Source organism: Arachis stenosperma, chromosome 3 (genome assembly GCF_014773155.1).
Source record: "Arachis stenosperma cultivar V10309 chromosome 3, arast.V10309.gnm1.PFL2, whole genome shotgun sequence".
Classification (NCBI taxonomy): domain Eukaryota; kingdom Viridiplantae; phylum Streptophyta; class Magnoliopsida; order Fabales; family Fabaceae; genus Arachis; species Arachis stenosperma.
The window spans coordinates 77,239,461-77,247,297 of NC_080379.1; the positions used below are offsets into that span (position 1 = coordinate 77,239,461).

Below are 7,837 nucleotides of genomic sequence, written 5' to 3' on the forward strand. Positions count from 1 at the left end.
GTCCAGACATGCTTTGTTGAATCTTTCTATGTAGCTATGAAGACTTTCCTGATCTCCTTGCTTGATCCCTAGTAGACTTGGGGCATGTTTAGTTTTGTCCTTCTGGATGGAAAATCTGGCTAGAAAATTTTTGGCTAAGTCGTCAAAGCTTGAGATGGACCTGGGGGGGGCAGATTGTCGAACCATTTAATTGCTGTTTTTGTTAAGGTGGTCGAGAAAGCTTTGCATCGAGTGGCATCTGAGGCATCAGTGAGATACATTATGCTTCGAAAATTGCTGAGATGATGGCCGAGATCTGATGTGCCATCATATAAAATCATATCGGGAGGTTTAAAATTTTTTTGGGATTTTGGCCTTCATGATCTCTTTGGAGAATGGGTCTTGATCCTTGCGGGAATTATCCTCATGACTGGATCGACTTATTTTAGTTTTGAGATCAACTTCGAGCTTTTGGAGCTTGTCTTCTAATTCGCGGCGTCGCCTAACTTCCCTTTGAAGGTCTTTCTCGGCTTCCCGCTGATATTCGACCTCTTTTTCGAGTTATTTTAGGCGATCCTGAAGTGCTTCTATAGGTCCTGTGCTTGGGGAGTCTTTGTCTTTGTTAGGTTGAGAAGTATCGTCTAGTGTAACCTCCAGGTTATTGTATGGTGTTCTGTTCTCCACATCAGAGTCGTGGTCATTGTTCAGGTTATCCACCATGATAATGGGATAACTTCCAGTTCCCCGGCAACGGCGCCAATGTTCCGAGGGTTACCTAAAACTGTAGGTCGATCTCGAATGAGATCTTCTGTACTGATCGGAGATGACGGGTCCGGCTTGTGTGTGGCGGCCGGAGCTGTCGCGTCTGACTTGTTGGACTAGCAATGCTACTGATCCTTTGTCACCGAAGGGTGGTGGTACCTGTTCATACCCTGGATTGAGCTGTCCGATCCGGGATGTTCTACAGACAAAGCGACCGACCTCTTCAGGTCAGGACAATCCGACCTCTTCTCAAAGAGCTCGGACAAATCACAGGAAGGCTCAATAGAGGGCCTAAACAGAGGAACACGCCCCAAATCCTAAGGCAGCCCAAGCCTACAGAGAGAAGGGCGGTTCCCTTGAAGATAACATGACCTCAAATAAAGATAAAGATAAGATAAGATAACTAACTTATCTTATCTAAGAAGGTCACTCTATGCCATTATAAATACACTGGAGCACCCAGGTATAACTCATACTCTGATTTTACTCAATACCTGCTTAATACCCTTGCTAACTTAAGCATCGGAGTCTCTTGCAGGTACCCCCCACCCTCCGGGGACGAAGGATCAGCACCACCACCAAGTCCAACAAGTCGGACACACCAGCTCCGGCCGATACCCACCTGCCGGACATGTCGGTTCCGACCAAAACAGATGATCTTATCCGAGATCGACCTACAGCTTCAGGTAACCCTCGGAACATTGGCGCCGTTGCCGGGGAACCTGGAAGTCATCCCATTGACATGGCAGATGACCATGACAACGACCACGATTCAGGTTTGGAAGACATAACGCCGCATAAAAACGCGGACACAATACTCAAAGATACTCCAGAAACCAATGGAGACAAAAATTCATCAAATCCAGGAGTAATAGAAGCACTTCAAAATCGATTGGAGCAACTCGAGAAAGAAGCCCAACATCGACGTGAAAAGGAAGAAGATCTATGCCGGGAGATACGGTGGCGCAGAGAACTAGAAGATAAGCTTGTAAAACTCGAAGCCGATCTCAAAACTAAAGCTACTCGATCATCCGCAGAGGATAGCTCTCAGAAAGATCAAGATCCATTCACCAGAGAAATTATGAAGACCAAAATTCCAAAAGATTTCAAGCTTCCGGATATGGCTCTATATGACGGCACCTCGGACCCCAACCATCATCTTAGCAACTTCAGAAGTAGAATGTACCTCACAGATGCCTCAGATGCAGTTCGCTGCAAAGCCTTTCCAACAACTCTCACCAAAACAGCCATTAAATGGTTTGACAACCTACCTCCAAAATTCATCTCGAGTTTCGACGACCTGGCCAAGAAGTTCTTGGCCCGATTCTCCATACAAAAGGACAAAGCCAAACACACACCTAGCCTACTAGGGATCAAGCAAGGAGATCGGGAGAGCCTTCGCAACTACATGGAAAGATTCAACAAAACATGAGTGGACATACAAAGTCTACCAACAGAAGCTGCCATTATGGGCCTTATAAATGGCCTACGAGAATGACCATTTAGCCAATCTATATTAAAGAGATACCCTACATCCTTAGATGAAGTACAAGAACGGGCACAGAAATACATCAACATGGAGGAAAATTCTCGACTTGGCGAAACCTCAAGGTTCGGTTCTGCCTACCGAGATAAAGAATCCAAGAAAAAGGAAGATCGCTCCGGAGAGAAAATAAAAAAATATCATAACTATACTCCTCTTAGGGTATCCTTGGTAGATGTTTACAAATAAGTCTGCCATACAGAGAAAATCCCTCCAGCTCGGCCACTTAAAGGCAAAAGAGGAGGAGGAAATCAGAATGAATACTGTGAGTATCACCGACTTCGAGGGCATTCCACCAATGAATGCTTCGACTAGAAAAACGTCATAGAAAAACTAGTAAGAGAAGGAAAGCTAGATCGGTTTTTGGCTAATCGGGATGACGAACCAAGAAAAAGAAGAAGGGATGAGGATGTTGGACGATCTGAACGATCACCTCGCACGCCGGAAAGACACGTTCATGTAATACACAGCGGATTTGCTGGAGGAGGAATCTCCAAATCATCCCGAAAGCGACACCTCAAAGAAGTATACCACGTCGAAGGAAAAAAGGAAGCCCCAGACATCCCAGCAATCACATTTACCAAGGAAGACGCATCCGGAATCATCTCGGGACACGACGACCCCATGGTCATTACGATCATACTGGCAAACGCCAACCTTCACCGAACATTAATTGACTAGGGAAGCTCTGCCGACATCTTATTCAAAACTGCCTTCGACAAACTTGGTCTATGATGAGCGGATAATTTGTACGCTTTTTGGCATTGTTTTTAGTATGTTTTTGGTAGTTTTAGTTGAGTTCTTAGTATATTTTTATTAGTTTTTAGTTAAAATTCACTTTTCTGAACTTCACTATGAGTTTGTGTGTTTTTCTATGATTTCACGTATTTTCTGGCTGAAATTGAGGGACCTGAGCAAAAATCTGATTCAGAGACTGAAAAGGACTGCAGATGCTGTTGGATTCTGACCTCCCTGCACTCGAAGTGGATTTTCTAGAGCTACAGAAGCCCAATTGGCGCGCCTTCAACGGCGTTGGAAAGTAGACATCCTGGGCTTTCCAGCAATATATGATAGTCCATACTTTGCCCTAGATTTGATGGCCCAAACCGGCGTTCAAAGTCACCCTCAGATTTCCCAGCGTTAAACGCCGGAACTGGCACCAAAATGGGAGTTAAACGCCCAAACTGGCACAAAAGCTGGCGTTTAACTCCAGGAAGAGTCTCTACACGAAAATGCTTCATTGCTCAGCCCAAGCACACACCAAGTGGGCCCGGAAGTGGATTTTTATGTCATTTACTCATCTTTGTAACCCTTAGGCTACTAGTTTTCTATAAGTAGGACCTTTTACTATTGTATTTGACATCTTCTGATCTTTGGAATCTTTTGTTCTTTAGATCTTTTGATCACTTTGGGAGGCTGGCCATTCGGCCATGCCTAGACCTTGTTCTTATGTATTTTCAACGGTGGAGTTTCTACACACCATAGATTAAGGTGTGGAGCTCTGCTGTACCTCGAGTATTAATGCAATTACTATTGTTCTTCTATTCAATTCCGCTTGTTCTTTGTCCAAGATATCACTTGTTCTTCAACTTGATGAATGTGATGATCCGTGACACTCATCATCATTCTCACCTATGAACGTGTGACTGACAACCACCTCCGTTCTACCTTAGATTGGGTGAATATCTCTTGGATTCCTGATACACGATGCATGGTTGATCGCCTGACAACCGAGTGCTCGCCTGACAAACGAGCCAGCCATTCTGTGAGATCAGAGTCTTCGTGGTATAGGCAAGAACTGATGGCGGCATTCAAGAGAATCCGGAAGGTCTAACCTTGTCTGTGGTATTCTGAGTAGGATTCAATGATTGAATGATTGTGACGTGCTTCAAACTCCTGAAGGCGGGGCGTTAGTGACAGACGCAAAAGAATCATTGGATTCTATTCCGGCCTGATCGAGAACCGACAGATGGATAGCCGTGCCGTGACAGGGTGCGTTGAACATTTCCACTGAGAGGATGGGAGGTAGCCATTGACAACGGTGAAACCCTTGCATAAGCTTGCCATGGAAAGGAGTAAGAAGGATTGGATGAAGACAATAGGAAAGCAGAGAGACGGAAGGGACCAAGCATCTTCATACGCTTATCTGAAATTCCTACCAATGAATTACATAAGTACCTCTATCTTTATCTTTATGTTTTATTCGTATATCATCTATACCCATTTGAGTCTGCCTGACTAAGATTTACAAGGTGACCATAGCCTGCTTCATACCAACAATCTCCGTGGGATCGACCCTTACTCGCGTAAGGTTTATTACTTGGACGACCCAGTGCACTTGCTGGTTAGTTGTGCGAAGTTGTGTTTATGCCATGGTATTGAACACCAAGTTTTTGGATTCATTACCGGGGATTATTTGAGTTGTGAAAAGTATTGATCACAATTTCGCATACCAAGTTTTTGGCGCCGTTGCCGGGGATTGTTTCGTGTATGGACAACTGACGGTTCATCTTGTTGCTTAGATTAGGTATTTTTCTTCAGAGTTCTTAAGAATGAATTCTAGTGTTTCATGATGATCTGTTGAAGTCTGGCTGGCTGTGAAGCCATGTCTAATCTTATTGGACCGAGGTTTCAACTGATCATCACAAGAGCTTGTTGATTTCTATCAATCTTGCTATTGGAGCAATGATCTGCTAAGGCTTGGCTGGCCATTGGCCATGTCTAGTGTTTTGGACCGAAGCTTTCTTTGAAAGCTTGGCTGGCTGTGAAGCCATGTCTAATTCCTGGACCGGAGTCTTAGACTAGCATTGCAATGATTCTTGGAATCCAAACTAAGAATTCTGAAACCTTCATTTTGTATTTTCATATAATTTTCGAAAAAAGCACAAAAAAATTTACAAAATCATAAAAAAAAAACCAAAAATATTTCTTGTTTAAAGTCTAGTGTCTCATTTTATGTTTGATGTCAATTGCATGTTTCTGTTCTTCTTGCATTCATTCATGTGTCTTCATTAATCTTCAAGATGTTCTTGATGATTTCCTTGTTTTGATCTTTGAATTTTATTGACTTGAGTATTTCTGTTGTTTGTCATATGCAGTCTCATTTTGTTAGTGTCAATAGTATACAAACTGCTAAGTTTGGTGTCTTGCATGCATTGTTATTTGATTTTAGTTGCATTTTTGATTATTAAAAATCCAAAAATATTTTTAATTTGTGTCTTTTCAAGTCAATAATACAAAGAATTGAAGATTCAGAACATACTGCAGAAGAATTATACAGAAAAAGCTGGGCGTTCAAAACGCCCAGTGAAGAAGGACAGACTGGCGTTTAAACGCCAGCCAGGGTGCCTGGTTGGGCGTTTAACGCCCAAAAAGGTAGTGCATTGGGCGTTAAACGCCAGAATGTGCATCATTCTGGGGGTTTAACGCCAGGATGGCACAAGGGGAGGGATTTTGTTTTCAAATCAATTTTTTTCAAGTTTTCAAAGTTTTTCAAAATCAAATCTTTTTCAAATCAAATCTTTTCAATCAAATGTTTTCAAAATCAATTTCTTTCCTTTTTCAAAGATACTTGCTAACAATTAATGATTTGATTGAACATTTCAAGTTTGTTGCCTTTTCTGTTAAGAAAGGTTTAAATGTTTGAATCATATCTTTTCTTGTTAGGCAAGTCATCAATTTTTAAAAAATCAAATCCTTTTTTTTAAAAATTGTTTTCAAATCATATCTTTTCAATCATATCTTTTTAAAAACTATAACTTTTTAATCATATCTTTTTTAATCACATCTTTTTCAAAACAGTTTTCAATCATATCTTTTTAATTTCTAATTTCAAATCTTTTTAAAAAATTACTTGATCTCTTTCTTACTTTTAGTTTTCGAAAATTATCAATCAATTTTTCAAAATGTTTTTAAAATGTTTTTAATTAATTTTCGAAAATTCTCTTCCCTTCTTCTCACATCCTTCTATTTATGGAGTACCACTCCTTCTCAATGCACAATTCGAACTCTATCTGATTAAGTTCGAATTCTTCTACCTCTTTCTTCTATTTTTCTGTTCTTCTGACACCTCAAGGAATCTCTATACTGTGACATAGAGGATTCCATATTTTCTTGTTCTCTTCTCTTTCATATGAGCAGGAGCAGAGACAAAGGCATTCTTGTTGAAGCTGACCCTGAACCTGAAAAGACCTTGAAACGAAAGCTAAGAGAAGCTAAGGCACAACTCTCTGTAGAGGACCTAACAGAAATCTTCAAAGAAGAAGAACCCATGGCAGCCGAAAACAACAACAATGCAAATAATGCAAGGAAGGTGCTGGGTGACTTTACTGCACCTACTCCCGACTTCTATGGGAGAAGCATCTCTATCCCTGCCATTAGAGCAAACAACTTTGAGCTTAAGCCTCAATTAGTTTCTCTAATGCAACAGAATTGCAAGTTCCATGGACTTCCATTGGAAGATCCTCATCAGTTCTTAGCTGAATTCTTGCAAATCTGTGACACTGTCAAGACTAATGGGGTTGACCCTGAGGTCTATAGACTTATGCTATTCCCTTTTGCTGTAAGAGACAGAGCTAGGATATGGTTGGACTCACAACCTAAAGAAAGCCTGGATTCATGGGAAAAGCTAGTCAATGCCTTCTTGGCAAAGTTCTTTCCACCACAAAAATTGAGTAAGCTTAGAGTGGAAGTCCAAACCTTCAGACAGAAGGATGGAGAATCCCTCTATGAAGCTTGGGAAAGATACAAACAATTGATCAGAAAATGTCCTTCTGACATGCTTTCTGAATGGAGCATCATAGGTATTTTCTATGATGGTCTCTCTGAACTATCCAAGATGTCTTTGGATAGCTCTGCTGGAGGATCTCTTCATCTGAAGAAGACGCCTGCAGAAGCTTAAGAGCTAATTGAAATGGTTGCAAATAACCAATTCATGTACACTTCTGAAAGGAATCCTGTGAACAATGGGACAAATCAGAAGAAAGGAGTTCTTGAGATTGATACTCTGAATGCCATATTGGCTCAGAATAAAATATTGACTCAACAAGTCAATTTGATTTCTCAAAGTCTGTCTGGAATGCAAAATGCACCAAGCAGTACTAAGGATGCTTCATCTGAAGAAGAAGCGTATGATCCTGAGAACCCTTCAATGGAAGAGGTGAATTACCTAGGAGAACCCTATGGAAACACCTATAATTCTTCATGGAGGAATCATCCAAATTTCTCATGGAAGGATCAACAGAGACCTCAACAAGGTTTCAACAACAATAATGGTGGAAGAAACAGGTTTAGCAATGGCAAGCCTTTTCCATCATATTCTCAGCAACAGACAGAGAATTCTAAGCAGAACCCCTCTGACTTAGCAACTATGGTCTCTGATCTAATCAAAACCACTCAAAGTTTCATGACTGAAACAAGGTCCTCCATTAGGAATTTGGAGGCACAAGTGGGACAGCTGAGCAAGAAAGTTACTGAACTCCCTCCTAGTACTCTTCCAAGCAATACAGAAGAAAATCCAAAAGGAGAGTGCAAGGCCATCAATATGGCCGAATT

The 7,837-nt window shown here is 41.3% G+C and overlaps 1 non-coding gene across 1 annotated transcript; it reads right to left on the reverse strand.

Moving 5' to 3' along the window:
* Positions 1-6,959: 6,959 nt before the first annotated feature.
* On the reverse strand, positions 6,960-7,067 carry LOC130972640 (small nucleolar RNA R71). The gene has a single exon (XR_009083803.1). It is a non-coding gene; the product is annotated as a small nucleolar RNA R71 (small nucleolar RNA).
* Positions 7,068-7,837: the final 770 nt, after the last annotated feature.